Raw genomic sequence first — 15,999 nt, 5'->3', positions numbered from 1 at the left:
CTGTTCTTACTCTTAAGTAGTAGTCTTCCAGTTGGACTCTCCAAATAAATAGAAACAGAATGAGATCTTCAAAGTTTGGTCCACAGATCAATTTTATATGAAAGGATGCAGAAATTATATGAAGGACGAAGTTATGAAACAAGTTTTGTGCTGCTTGGATGGTGTGCCCCCTAGAGTACTTCAAACAAGCAAAATCAATTTAACTGCCTGTTGTCTACCTATACACTATGTCAATATTTATCTGTTTCCCTGAGTTAAGTGAACTGAAAAATATTTTCATTATTAAAAAGAAAGAAAAAATTATTTTTGTAAAATGGTTTCTATAACTGAAACAATTATTTAAATACCTAATCTTCACATAGGAATGCAGACAATATAAGGTTACAACAGTTCAGTCAAACACATCTGGTTTGGCTTTAATTCTTATCATAATTCAAAATACTTTACAATGAGTATGAATATTAAATAAATAGGGCCCTACCAAATTCACGACCATGAAAAACATGTCAAGGACCGAGACATCTGTTTCCCTCCTCACCCCTGTGAAATCTGTATAGGGTAAAAGCACAGCAAAGACCAGATTTCACGGGGGAGACCAACATTTCTCAAATTGGAGGTCCTGACCGAAATGGGTGGGGGTCCCAAGTTTATTTTTGGGGGCTGCAGTATTTCCAACCTTACTTCTGCGCTGCCTTCAGAGCTGGGCAGCTGGAGAGAGGTAGCTGCTGACCGAGGGCCCAGCTCTGCAAGCAGCAGCACAGAAATAAGGGTGGCAATACCATACCATGCCATCCTTACTTCTGCGCTGCTGCTGGCGTCAGCTCAGCCTTCAGCTGTCACTCTCCAGCTGCCCAGCTCTGAAGGCAACACCACTGCCAACAGCAGCGCAGGAGTTAGGGTAGCAGCACTTCAACCCCTCCTACAATAAACCTGTTGACTCCCCCATACACAACTCCTTTTTGGATCAGGATCCCTACAATTACACCACCATGAAATTTCAGATTTAAATATCTGAAATGATGAAATTTATTATTTTTAAAATCCCATGACCGTGGAATTGACCAAAATGGACCATGAATTTGGAAGGGGCCCATAAATAAAGCTTAGATTTATCACAGCAGAAGTGTTAACTAGGATGCATCAACTACATATTAATCCTATGTAAATAACACATTTGCTTTTACATCATAAAAGAAATTAGAATATATGTAGATATTTTACATTGACTTTTTATCGTATCTCCATACAAGAGTTTAAGAAAGCCCAACTGTTAAATACACCATAAAAAACTGTGTTGTCATTACTTTGTGTTCTTGAAAGTCTTCGTCAGCCCTAATTGGAGGGTGCGGGGGGGGGGGGGGAGGGGAGAAGCAGGAAGGGTAGAGAAAGGGTGGCACACTGGGAAGGGATATCCTCTGCTTACTATCATGCTATGATTTCTAGGCATTTTTAATTGGCTGCAGAGAAAATGAACTGGATATGAACTTTGTGAGATGACATTTAGGTAAAGGATGTGAGAATCTACTGCTGGCAGGTTAGAATTACTTAAGAAATTAATCTGAGTAGTTTACAATAAGCAAAATGATTCTGTGCAAGACTGATTGTTTTGGTTTTTCGTAAAGATTATAGGACAATTTTTTAAAAAATTTTTAGTGTGCTTTAAAATTCAATGTTACAGTGTTCCCAGCCATCCCAACTTTTTGTGTACAATGATATTTTTATACAGCCTCCATTTTAGTCTCTCTCAAATCATTCCTAAAACTCATTCTCTTTAGCATTTTATACAAAATTGAATGTCCATATTTCAAATTTTAATACAACAAACCCTTTTGCCACCAAAAATACATATTGTAACCTGAGGCCAATGCATAACCGCTGTAACCTGTGCCGTTCTTCAGTTTTATATCTTGTCTGTAATCTGTCATCGCAGAGACCACAATCCTGCAGATGTGTAGAATGTTTTGTTGTGATTATTTGTTAATCAGAAAAAATACACACAAAAATACAGAGTACATTGTTTTACAGAACCCTTTTAAACAAAATTTGCAACAGTCTAAAAACTAAGTTGCTACATACATCCCAGGCCCCAATTATTTCCAAATTTAGGCATTTAAAAATGCCAAACACTCTAATAACGTTAAATTGCTATGTCCAGAGCAGAACTACCAGAAGTTACTGGAGTATTTCAAATTTTCATGATCTTTAATTTAGAAAGTGAAGCAACATTAGTGGAACAGCTGTGAGCTACTGCACAGATTTCTCAATTTAGTATGAAGTCAAAGAAATGCTTATTGGTTCAGAGATCATTAAAAATATCAAACTGAAATTAAGCAATCTGAGGTAAGGATTTTTATTAAGAAAGCCTAAATCAACCAGAAATAAGAAAATTATTTTTGCAGACCATTTAAAACTAAATCCATTACAATCAAAATCCATAATCCACAGAGTCCTTCAAGGACTGGTCTCAGCCTTCTAATACTAACAAGCTGAAATGGAAAAATATATTTACCACTTTCTCCTCTCTGATCCATCTGCAGTTTAGTAGTACTCCTGGATTGCTCATTGACACTAAGCTCTTACATAGCAGCACCCATGAGTAATGCTTTTTATCACCTCTGGTTGGCAGGGAAACTATTCCAATCTGGCAGACGATGACCTGGCCTCAATAATACACAGCTTTGTCACCTCCCATCTAACCACAGCAATTCAATATTCCTGGGCATGCAGCCATTAGCCCTTAGGAAATTGCAACTAGTACAGAAAAACAGGAGCACATCTCTTTAGCAACACGGGCTATAGTGAGCTTATCAAACTTGTCCTACATATTCTCTACACTGGCTTCCCAGAGAACACAGCTAAGTTCAAGATCTTGATCCCCATCGTCAAGGTACTCAATGGCCTGGGCTCAAGATACCTAAAAAGATCATCTAAATCTCAGATGAAACAGTGGTTCACAAAACTGCCCCTCAGGCACAACAGAACTGTATATCACAAAGGTAAAAAGGCGTATTGTAGACACCAGAGCCTTCCTGGGGACTGGTCCAGACTTTGGAATGAACTCTCACAGGAACTAAGGACTATCAGACCTCCCCACCTTCCATTCCAAGTGCAAGCTTTTTTAATGTTGGCATTGGTAATAGAATACCTACCAGTGTGTCCCTATTAAAAAAAACTACACTACATTCATCCACTCCACGTGGGGGAAATTATATGAGAAAGAATGAACCACATGTGACAGATGTTAGTCATGTCACTTAATGCACTCTGGAACACTCCCAGATACTACAGTGATGAGGACAATATACGACCCAGAATGAAATACTACACTTTGTGCCTATTTCCATGTATCTTTTTCACCAATGAACTCCTGTTCCAGCTTCCTCTAGCTGAGTATTTAAGTCTGAGGTCTTTTAATCATATTTTCAGTAACATCTTCTCTACCACCATTTCAACCATCTGTGGCTTTTACCACATGTCCCAGAAACGGGCATTCTCCTTGACCCCAAATTAATCTCCTTTCATCACATCAACAATTTCTTCAAGAACTACCGTAACCTCCATAATATTGCCCATATTATCTACTCACAATGCAGTGGACAGGGCACTGGATTGGGACTCTGAAGACCTAAATTCTATTGTTGGCTCTAGCGCTGACCTGATGTCAGTCATTTCACCTCTCTCTCTGTTTCCCAGTCTGTAAAACAGGTCTAACAATACTTATCTCCCTTTGTTAAACACTTTGGGATCTATGGATGAAGCACTAAGAACATGTTATTACTATTCTCCATCTGCTCACTGTTATTCATGCCTTCATTCTCTCCAGTTTAGATCAGCAGATTTTCCTCCCAACTCTTCTCTTGCTTTTGCTAGCTACTTTTAGATTCTACTCCCAACTTGCCACCCAAGTCATTTTGTGACCACACTATTCCCTTTTGCTGTATCTGTGTACAATTAATAAAACAGTACAGGGAGATTTTATATGAAAGATAGTATACAAACTAAACAGTGATTAACACCGTGTCTCTTTCCATCAAACTGTCTCATTTCTTTAATATTTAGTCATCGCTCTGGAAGTGCTCCATTTTACTGCAGAATTCTCCTAGCAACATAAAACCACAACAGTGTTCCTTCTGACAGTCTGCTTCCATGCAGAATGACCACTTTGCATAATTCAGACAGCTAAACAAAGGTCTTCAGAAGTCAGATTTTTTTTGTCCGGCACTAAACTGAAGATTCTTCAGCAGCACTGCTTTAGATGTATACAGCGTTAGATCTGAATAAGGACTTCTACAATTGTCAGTGTAGAATAGTAAAAGAATTGTCAAGGAACTCTATAACCTGTAACTTATTTTTAGATTGAAATCCTAATAGATAGAAACAAAAACAATTGACTTCTATGAAATCTTATGAGTCTGCATTAGTCAATTCTTTTTTTTTGTCGGAAATCAAGTAACATTCAATATATTGTAATCTGAATAGGTTCTGTTTAAGCAGCCCAGTCTTGACAGTCTGGGATACACCAGGAGCTCTGAATTTTGGTTTCATAAAAATATTTCTTTAAACTCCTTTAGTGATTTATCAGCCTAAACAACTACTTTTGTTACCAATGGCTTCAAATTTTTCAATGTAACATGTTGAGAATACATAAGTCTTGGCCTTGTCAGAATCCAGAGGCAACAAAATGTTACAGAATGTCAAATTAAAACACAACTTGTTTAATCTAAAATATGAAATTTCATATATGACATTATAGGTGGATTAGTAATGATCCCTGTAGTTAAGGCTGGCCAACATTTTCCATTGTAACCCTTTGTTTTCAGTTGCTTATAACTGATGAACTAACTATTCAGGTTGAAATTTTTCTTGTTTGGGTTGAATTTTGAGAAAGCTTGAACAAAAATGTACAGCTATTTCAGAGAACAAGATTAGTAAAAAGATGATAGAATCATAGAATATTAGGGTTGGAAGAGACCTCAGGGGGTCATCTAGTCCAATCCCCTGCTCAAAGCAGGACCAACACCAACTAAATCATCCCAGCCAAGGCTCTGTCAAGATAGTTTTTCTAAATTAAAGAAACTTGTACAGTTCTAAATCCTCCATGATTTGGAGTAGAAAACATAAATTTGACAGATATTCCTGAGGTCACAGCAGTGCCTTTCACTGTCCCCCAGAAAATCTGACCAGATTGTAAGTCACAGAAAATCATTAATTGCATAAGCACAACAACTTGTTAAAGGCTCTTAATTCCAAATGCACAGCCCATTCTCCTAGGCCCTGTTAAGCCTTTTGTTTCCTCTATCTATGATAAGCATGAGCTAGATTTCCAGAAGGGACATAAGCAAAACAGATCAAGCCACCTTCCCTTCCTCTGCCATCCATCAAAAAACCCTACAGTTCAAGGGAACGATCAATGGGTTAGGAGTCAGAAGACTACCCATCTAGTTCTAGTCTCACCTCTTTCACAGACTAGCATTATCAAAGAGGCAAGCAAGTATTCCTTAATCTCACAGATGAAAGAACAGATGATTTCAAGTGTCACACAAGGTAACTTTTGGCAGAATGGGGATTTAAACTCTGGCCTCTAGTATTGTGGATCCAAGCCTCAATCAGTTAGCTACATTGCCTCTCAAACTGAATATGCCAAAATCATGCAGCTTTGCTAAGGTGTCTGTAAAACGGGACTAGTACTCCATGCCTAGTAGAGGAAATGGGATCTGATAAAGTATCAGGTGATGGAATTGTTTGTTTTTTCTTTTATTAAAAAACTATTACATTACACACAAAAGCCTCTTTATATGTTATATGAATTGAAAGACAGTAATTACACGACCACATGCAATTTCTTGCATGGGGTATGTACAATATAGGAGACAAGTGATACAATACAATATATACAATATTGTATATAGATCCACAAGCACACAGTATGGTTGAGTCTACCTTAATAAGGGAGTTAAAATTAGTAGCCATTTTTCACATGAAGGAAGAATATGGTAATGGAGAGCAGTGTTCCCTATATATAGGGCCAGGTATTTACAAAAAATAATTAGACTACCTTCCCAGAAGCTTAAAAATTAAGTATTGTCCCTATATTGTCCTTACTGTAAATAAAAATAAGATGTCAGGTTTCCTTCATGATTAAATTACCACATGGGAGAGAAAAGTGTGTTTCTTTATATCATATTGCCAACACGCATCAGTCCTTTATGTATCTTATATCACGTCCACTTAATCATTTCCATGCAAATGACGCTCCTGTGTCTTCCTTTCCTTTTCTTTGCACACTACAGGCTAGTTTCCCTCTGCAATATGTGTTGCACAACAGATCAGACCTCATGTTGGAGAGCTACGTAAGCAGTGGGAGGTGGCACAGAAGGAACAGAAAAGGTAAGGACACAAATAGGATTTGGAATATCACGTGTTGTAAATGAACTTTTAAAAATTCTTTCTATGACAGAAGAAAGACCAACAGGAAGAACAAACACACAAGAGAGATTGCTACTACATAAATATTTGTATCGTGGTAGTGACCAAAGATATGAACCACTGTTGAAGGGTCTTGAGGAAGGATCTGAAGAAAGAAAACATGGCTAATTTAATTATGGTTTTTGGAGGTGTTTTGTAAGTAAGCAGTGGTATGAAGGAAAGCACGAAGATGCATCCCAGAGAAGTAAAGCAGCAAGTAGATGAGGGCACCAGTTCAGAAAGTTAGGAGAGTGGAGAGCAACTTGATAAGATACAGTAGCAATCAGAGAGGGCCAGAAACAGAAAGGGCCTGAAGGCAAGAACACATTTTGAATTTGATGTGGTGGGAAAAAGGGGGAGTCAGTGGAGGGATTCAATTATCAGCACTAAGATGACGACCTTGGCAGCTATATTTTGACTGGAGGGGAAGGGGCTGTGATGCAGGTATCAAGGAAACTAAAGAGGCAGTGGTTGTAATCATAAAGACAGGACACAATAGGCCCGATGAAAGAGTTTCAGACGAGTGTACTGAGAGACTAGGTTGGAATTTAGTGATGTGGAGGCAGCAGCAAGACAGAGACATTGCCCAGATTTATGGGACAATAGAGCAAAGTGTAAAAATGGACACCCAGATTCTGGATTTAAGTGACAGTGAGGAGAGTGACGTAGTCAACAGCGACAGAGAAATGAGACAGTGGGGAGGGCTTGGGAAAAAATTCAGTTTTGTCCACGTGACACTTATGGTGAGACAATAGGAGAGATCAAAAACACAGCCTGAGATGCAGGATTTGAAAGAGACTACCAGGAAAAACTGGAGAGGTAGATTTGAGAGTCATCTGCATAAAGGTACAAGCTGAAACCGTGCAAGCGAATGAGACCCTTAACAGGAGGGTTGAGAGAGAAAAGGAGATTAGGACAGAGCACTGTGGGATTGCCCACAGAAAGTAGAACATGATACTGAAGGAATGTTCAGAGAGGGAAGAGATCTAAAAGGTAAGTTATGAAAGCCAAGGAAGGACAAGATAACAAGAAGGATCAGCAGTTTCAAAAGCAACAGAAAGTAAAGAAGGATAACAATGAAGTATGGGTTATTCTATCTGGCTAGTAAGAACTCAGAGACCTACATGTAAGCAATTTCATTAGAACAGAAAAGGCAGAAGCCAGATTAGATGAGATGAGATCCACGATGAAGTTGGAGAAACCTGAGGCAGCTTTTACAAAAAGCACAATCTGATGAGCCTAAAGATGAAGGCAGGAGATGAGTCAGTATTTGAAAAAGGGGGAAACTGCAGAACAGTTTATTGAGAATGGAAGGACTATGGTATGCTTGTATTGTGACAGCCACTGGCTAAAGGAGAATGAAAAAACCTCATCTGGGAAGTAAGAAAGAGAATAAGGGTAGAAGTAAGGGAAGTCAGCAGCTGGAAGAGGATTGAGTCAACAGGGCAGGTGGTGGGCATACAGGAGAGCAGGAATCAGTGACAGAAGAGGAAAAATGAAAGAGCAGAGGGTAGAGGAAGGAAAAGGGGGGAGGCGGGAAGAGATAAAGAATGGGGGGAAGTAGGACATTTATCAGCAATTGTACTGGTCTAAGATGTATAGCTCCGTATTTCCAGCATTTTATTTCTGTTAAAGATTGTCCCCAATTCTGTTAATTTGGAGATGGAGAGGTTAAATAGGAGAGGATAGTAAAATATTCATAGGATTGAAGTCAAATTGCTCTTTGCTGATAGACATGTAAACATTTAAATATCTGCTTCTTAAAAATATTTCCATGCTCTTGGTTTTCCTCTTGCATTTCAGGTCATGGCTACATTTTGGAATACTACATTTCAAAGGTCGAATATATATTAAGCACCCATGAAGCAATATTGAACTGTCAAATACAACTTTCATATTAAAAGCAGTAACAAGGGAGACACTCGGATGTAAAATTACTGAATAGTTGGGATTTCCTTTACGACATTTTCTTTTAGATTTTTTTTTAAATTAAGAGTTTAATAGTTTATTATAAAATTTCAAGCTATGTGTTTGTTCCGAGAAGTAAGAAAACATTTATCAACTGGTAAACACACAAGAAGGGTTAGGAAAATTGCTATATGCATAGTCAGTGTTAAGACACCAAAAAGTTTGTTTTAACCTAAAAAGTTGATTTGGTATTTAAAGTTTGCGATAGAAAGAATTTTCGCTGGGCCACAGTACTCCATTTTTCTCTCAAAGTAGCTTCACATAGCAAACATATCACACTTTTTTTTAAGTGTTTACTTAGCCCTCATCAACACAGTATCTATCAGGAGTGCTTCCAAAATATTTTAAAATAAAAACAAACGCAGGACAGGAGAAATATTTTGATTAGTTTTTGTTTGGCTGGTTATGTGTGTTGAACTTGCCAAAGTCCAAAAAAAAATGAGTTTTACACATATAGCTTGTTCCTGTAAGCTGCTCAGTCCCTTCTGAAAAAGTTACTGAACGCCCTTATCACTGGAATCAGGCACTTTGATTTTAACGTAGTGCGTATTTCCTGCATAGGTAAATCCCATATTCTAGGTCCAACCCCTGTAAAAATTAGTTCTTCTCAACTCACAAGCCTCTTCCTATTGTTCAACATTTTCATTGCTCTGATGAAAAATAGCTATCATAGCTATGGAGGAAGATATAACAGCTCAAGAAGCGAAGGCTAATTCCATGGAGTACTTTGAATATCAGGACGTGTACCTTGAACTAGACTTCTCAAATGCTTTGGATCAGGGCCTGGGTAGCCAGCTCAGAAAGCAATACACCAAGTGATCTATTATTAGGAGACCGGGCTGATAAAAAGATGTGTTCACACAGTCCATACCAGCTGATGCTTTTTAATTACATGTGGCTTCTTTCCTAGATAAAACAGACTGCAATAATCAAGCTCGAAGTTCATGCATGCATAGATTAGTATGGCCTCTTCAGCAGAGAGGCAAGTTCTCCAAAGTACTTCCCTCTTCCTATTGGCTTCACCTCACCCTTGTCTGGGCTCAGATTTAGCCAGCTGCTCTTTATCCAGGTACTGATTTCCACTGGAAGCTAGAAGACAGTGCTCTGTTTATATCTAATGCAAAGGATAGATATGGCTGGCACTTCACACTGTTTATCTCACCATTTGTCTCATTATGAAGAGGGGTCTGAACCTTAGTTGCAGAGTCCTCAGGGGACTATGCCTGTAATGACCCTCTGGGTTTAGTGCAAGAGGACATATCTGAGTCATTTCAGGGAATATCAGTTTATCCCTGGAGGCTATTAGAAGCAGAACAGGAATATATAACTATCAATGGTATCAAATGATAAAATAGTTCTGCAAGGTAAATAGAGATACGTCCATTGTATGTGGACAGGAGGTGGTCATTCACCAAAGCAACAAGTGCGGTGTTTGTCCTGTGCCTTGACCTGAAGCCTGAGAGAAGAATCCAGGATAATGGCAGCCAACAGGTGGCATTGGAGACTTTGTCAATTAGCTTGCTTAAGCTTCTTTTTTTGGTTAAACACTGGGCAGGAACTCATGCAAGGTCTCAAACATCAAGCGGTGCTTTTTAAAGAATTGTTTGGATTACTGGATTGTGGAGCGGGGTAGATTTCCCATATCAAAAGAGGTGCTGACAATCTCATTACTGAGGGGTCCTTTGTGTTGCCTACTTTAAAAAAAAAAAAAAACACATAGGAAGGCATGGGTCAGAGTTAGAGGTGCCAGCCCTGACTGCCATCAGCTTCTTTGACTACTACTTGTGAATGGACCAAATCCTTGGAAAGAATGCACTATGTTTCTGGTCTCAATCTCGGTCCCCCTACTTCATTCTTGGTAAACCATGAAATGAGATGACAATTCCTAACAGCAAGGGCTGCTACGTTTGAGGTTTGAGTGGACAAAGTACAGAATCAGCGTATAGTCCAAAAATTTTTTCCAGGGTACTCATTGCTTCCTTTAGAAAGGCATAAGCTTATAGAATTGTGTCCTCATCTGTATCAGACTACATTCTTCCTTCCTGGTGGTTGTTGTTTTTTTGCCACAGTTAGTGACAGAATTAATGCAATCTGTGTGAATTATGAAGTGAGGGAGAGCACTTCAGTGCTGAAGTAAATATAGCAGTAATGAGAGACTGTTGTAGTGTCTTGCTAAGACTTCTATTCTTTGGTCTCTTGGCTGATTTGAGTTTTTATGATTAAATTTTGGAATTTAGCAAAGACCAAGAGTTTTTGGGAGCACACCAGGACAATGGTTTCCTCTGGTCTTGTAAAGGTAAGAGTTACTTCTGCTTGCAGAAGGAAGTGGTCTTAACCCTGTAGAGAGGAGTCTCTCATATTTATGAACACATCCAGGCAAAAGGATCCAGTCCAGGGTATGTCCTGCCTTACACCATACAGTGACCTGACCATGATTCTGGATCATTAACATATTAGTACTTACTACATAAAATTATAGAGTGCCATTGTTTAAAGATGGCCTGTATTTATGCCAATCCCAAAAGTTAGCATGTGAGACCTTGGAAAGTATCCTACTGTAGCCTAGAACTCCACACACTATCCCCTAGCAGCAACTGTCTTTGGAGCAGCTGCTCCTGGCCAGACCTCAGGTACAGCATAACAGCAAAATCAGTCTTCAGGGCGGTTCCTCTTAGCCAAAACTTGCTTTCTCAACAAGATCTCAGAAAAATGGATGAGCTATGTTCACTGCGCTCCTCAAATACTGGAGCATGGGACCACACCAAGGGCAGTATGGATGGAGATTTGGTTTTAACTCTGAATTCCCTTGCTTGTCATGGGTAGGAGAATCTTATTTTAATATCTGTTCTGGTCTTAGAAGAAAGCACAGTTCGATTCTTACAAAATATCACCTATAGATCCTGAAAATTATCATATTACTAGCAAAAAATAAAGTAGGAAAATTAAAAGTCATGAAATTGAACAAGTTATATACAGGCACGTTAACTTCAGCTTTCATTAGCAGCCCAAGAAAAAAAAATATTCTTTGCTTTAGAATTTTGGGTTGGGAAGTTCCCTAGCTTGTTTGTCCCACTGTACTCAGTCCTTGAAAATAAGAAAATCTGCCCTTAGATGAGTCTCCATTTAACACAAAGTAGTTCAGACAGCATCTGAACCAAACTATACTGGACCAAGGGTGATTCACAAATATGTACACTCATTCTTAATCATCATTTTGGCTAAATTACTCATGGGTCATTAGCCTTCTCTATGTATGCCTTGTTATTTATTTCTTGCAACCTTCTATTTATTTGACTTTTGAAAAATGATTATTTAAAAGTCCTAGGTATTAATATCCATAAAAGGCTCATTTGTAACTGAAAACATCAATTTCAGTCACAAACATTTAAAAAATTGGACAATACAAAAACATTTTAAAATATCAAGTATTAAGGGTCTGTACTGTATCACCCTTAATTTTTTTTCACATTATGGTGATCCATTAGTATCATCTTCAGCCAACACCTAAAGAGAATGGGAAACCATTAGTCTTCAAGGAAGTATGTTAGCATCTGTTCACACACAACACTATGAATCTTAAAAAATACAACCAGCTGGAAGTCTGAGTCTTTTTTAGAGTGACAAGTAGGCGATGTAATATCTTTTATTGGACTGACTTCCGTTGGTGAAAGAGAAACTTTTGAGCTTATGCAGAGCTCTTCTTCAGTCTTTTTGACAATATTAATCTCCCGGTTTCCTACCAGCATGACCTACTTAAAGTTACACCCCCAAGGATGCAGAAGTTAGTTTTCATTAAATTCATGAAAAAGTAATCAACTTGATGAAAATATTAATACAGTTGAGTTGATGGAATATTTAACAGAAATATAAACCCCACAATAAGTAGTTGTAGACCAAAGAGGTCAATTAAATCTATTTATTTCCCAGACTACTCTGAATTATACTGAAGTTACACCATGAGCTATGAATCATGCTTTTTGACTATAAACATGAAGGTTTGCCTTGAATTTACACTTGTCCTATGAGGTTGCTCACAAAATGCATCCTTTTAGAAATATGATTCACAAATACGGTCCATCACTCCATGCAGAGAGTCACTATTTGTGGAATTGGGGCCTACATTTACTAACTGTCTTTTACTCATGACGCTACTAGAAACTGTCCCACTGTTAGAAATGGAAACTACTTAGCCAGGTGTACAAAACAGCTCTTGTACGGTTTAAAAAATAATAATAATAATTCAAGCAAGAAACATCCCCATAGTGTTGTATCTCTCAGGGAATAAAGGAAAAGTGTCTTTGAATCATTAGGATTACTAGTATCTTGATAGATTAAGCAACTAAAATCCACTTTCAGTTTTGTACAACAAACACCTTTGGTATGGTGTTTAACTTCTGATTCCAATTACACTACCGTTTTATAAATCCTCAGCTTATGTTTTAACATATTAACCCAGCTAAAATATATCCCATCATCGGATAGGAAGCCTGAGAGCTATACTCAAGCTAATTTACAGTGTGTAAAAAATTAAGGTTTATAGTTTTTTTCAGACAGGGGTTCATTAAGCTAAAAAGCTTCCTATCAGATCCCATTACTACTATGCTTTCATTCGGTGTGTCATTCAGTATTGGTGCTAGAAACCTTACATTTAACAAAAATAAAAGTAAATTTATTGGCAGGCACTTTAGGAGGTTCTTAGGAGCCTCATTAAAAATATTTAAGAGTCCTCTTCCAGCTAACTACTTTTAATGTGTATATTACAGGCAGTTTAAAAAGGAAGATTAAGTGCTTCATGAGACTTCCATTACACTGATGAAATAATCGGAAGTCTACCGACTATTGGATTTGACAGAAAACTTCACTGTTTATTAATATGTTAAGCAGAAAGAACATTAAGAAGCATTTTCAACCACAAAAACTGATTTAGAAGCAATAGAACAAGTACCATCTCTGCTCATTGGGGTGGGGGAAAAAATGCTATTCAAAATATAAAATTAAGTAATTCTAAAGTACACTATCCACATATGCATAACAGAGAGTTTACTGAAAATATATCTGTACAAACTGGAAGAATACAAAATATACTTAAAAAAAGTATCTTTGAATGTATAAATACCCAAATTAAACACCACAAATTTTGTCTTGCTGATCCCTTAAGAAAAACAAGCTCCTGTAAATGAAAAATGCTGCCTATGGCTTATATTTGAAGTCCAAAGATGACAGACAACTCAGATTAAAATTCAACTAATTTCAAACAGTAAATTTTAAATACTGATTCAAGTTATTCAATATCTTGTTCACCTTCTAAAAAACTATTTTACATTTTTGCAAAACTAAAAGCGATTTGGTTACTGATGACCTAATTACTAGAATAAAAGCTGTGTCTGACAAAGAGAGAGAAAGGACCACTGCTTCATACATAATTTATTAAGATTTCCAAGAGTATTCAAGTTAAATTCACTGATCTGAGCATCTCATTGTAATGTTAAATAAATTTTTAACAAGTCAGTGTGTTCTGATGTTCAAATATACACTTTCTTATTTTTCATTATTTAAAAAATATCCCTCAATATTTCTGCTGCTACATGGGTCGCAATTGGCCACCGAACCTTATGCTTTAAATGCATTTTTGGGCGTAGCAGTGCAGCACAGCCTCTCATCCCTCTGCAGCTTTCTCCTTTTTCAGCAGAGGAGCAAAAGCTGCTGCAGTCAACTGCAGAATAAGCCACTACCACGTCCTGTCACTAACAAAGACACCTATCTGTAATACCCAGAGGTGGCTTTTGCAGATTCACACAAAAGCAAAATTTTAACATTTAAAAAGTGCAAGAGAATGCCATGCTCTGCAATACCTGCCTCATCCTCCCTCCAGAATGCCTTCATTGTGGAGCTGTTAAATTCACATCAAGGCATCTCCTTCCCTGCTTTGTGTCCCTTTCTCTGGCAGCCACGGCTGCTGCGGCAGGAGGACGACGACTTCAATGAGCTCAAGCTCTCATTCCTCCTCGCAAAGAAATCTGCTACATTCTTTGTTGCCCTTTGCCCGTTTCCTTAGATACTGTTTTTTCCTCTTTTCTATGTCAACAAACCTTTTAAAAAAAGCACCCTATTTTCTAGCTACAAAAGCCCCTTTCTTCTCCCTTCCCCAGCTCGCCGTCGCCACCGCCTCCTCCTCTCCTGTCAAACACACTGATCAGAACCACAGGAAACCATCCAGAGCTCCTCGCTGCAGCAGCTGGGACAAAACAGGCTCCTCTCCCCGCAGCAGCCCGGAGAGGCACACGCACTGCACAGCAACAGACAGAGACACTGAATATTACAGCCCAGCATGACTCGGCCGGCGTGCCGTGCCCTCCCAGTTTCACCTACCCCATCTCCGAAGCCGGCTGCGCCTCCATTCCGTCTCCAGAGCCCCGTCTCCGCCCGTACCCACTGGCTGCACTGGAGCCGGAGCCAATCCAACCACATTCCAATCACGCGTGCGCCCAGCCTAGCCCAGTGCAGCCAATGGCCCAGCTCGCATTATAGGATGCGATGCGCCCTGGTCTGCATCCAGAGGATTAAACAGCTCACCCCCCCCCCCCCCCCCCAAGACTCTGGTCAGTTCCGAGGGGACGGAAGGGGAGGGATCCTGTCAGTGATCATCGCAAAGCACAGCAACAGAGAATGTGAAGAAATGGGAGTGGGAATTGAAGGTGGGTGGGGAGAGTAAGTGGAAAGAGGAGGAGGCAAATACACCCCCCAAATAAAAATGCAAATCTTGCTCTATTTACTATTTGCCAAAACGATCCCAAACTATTACTTACTATCAGCACACATAGAGCAGCATGAGGTATAAGAGATGTTGCCAAAATTAATATGTCAAGTATCTGGGAAGAGGAATCACTTTTCACAGCAATGAGGGTGAATATTGATAGTCTGTCCATTCCCTATTTTGGTATTTATCTAAAATAGATGGAATTATTTAGAACAGCTATTGTGCTTTAAATTTACACTCCAGGTTAATCCAAATTAACTTTCAAGTGTAAACAACCACTAAGATACCTAAACAATTTCAACAGTTCAACTTGAGAGGATGAACAGTACTATTTTTGAGGAAGTAAGTGCAGAATAAGGTCGGGTGCAAATTTAAAGTGCAAGAGCTATTCCTAAATTGCAAAAAAGGTACTGTGAGTGCAGAATAAAAGTGTCCACAAGGGGAGTTTGTGTGGAATAGCTATTGTGCTAACCTCACTTCCCTGTGTATTGAATGTCTTAGTTAGACTTTGTCTTCACTTGAACATGGATTAAGATAGAATGTGAATTTAAGTGCAATAGCTGTTCCTGGATAATTCCATGTGTGGACACTTTCAAAAACAAGTTAAGCTAAACAGAAACAGGCACTCTTATTCTGGAATAAGAGCATCATTCCATAATGAGCACGATCACATGTGGAATTAATCAGGAACAACTCCAAGCGAAGACCAATACCATGCTAAATAATTTTTCTCTTTCAAATGCCAATATGCATCCAACATGGAGCAGTAGTTTTGAAAAGACAACTAGAATCAGACTGCAGATAGGTAT

The 15,999-nt window shown here is 38.6% G+C and overlaps 1 protein-coding gene across 8 annotated transcripts in view; it reads right to left on the bottom strand.

Annotated features, from left to right (window-relative positions):
- The window catches only part of APC (APC regulator of Wnt signaling pathway), a 189,215-nt gene that overhangs the window by 148,259 nt on the left and 24,957 nt on the right, over positions 1-15,999 (bottom strand). Inside the window, exons 1-2 of one of the 8 annotated variants that reach the window (XM_073344699.2) lie at positions 1,856-2,308; positions 482-549 (exon numbers count right to left, since the gene is read on the bottom strand). The exons of 5 other annotated variants lie outside the window; for them this stretch is intronic. The gene's annotated coding sequence lies outside the window, so the exon portion shown is untranslated. Of the gene's footprint in view, positions 1-481; positions 619-1,855; positions 2,309-14,802; positions 15,410-15,999 lie in introns of those variants that run through there. 2 more of the 8 variants (XM_073344700.2, XM_078852840.1) reach the window with 2 other exon arrangements.

Source organism: Lepidochelys kempii, chromosome 5 (genome assembly GCF_965140285.1).
Source record: "Lepidochelys kempii isolate rLepKem1 chromosome 5, rLepKem1.hap1, whole genome shotgun sequence".
In the NCBI taxonomy this organism is placed as follows: domain Eukaryota; kingdom Metazoa; phylum Chordata; order Testudines; family Cheloniidae; genus Lepidochelys; species Lepidochelys kempii.
Note: the sequence above shows the minus strand (reverse complement) of the source record. Positions and strands in the feature narration are given on the sequence as shown.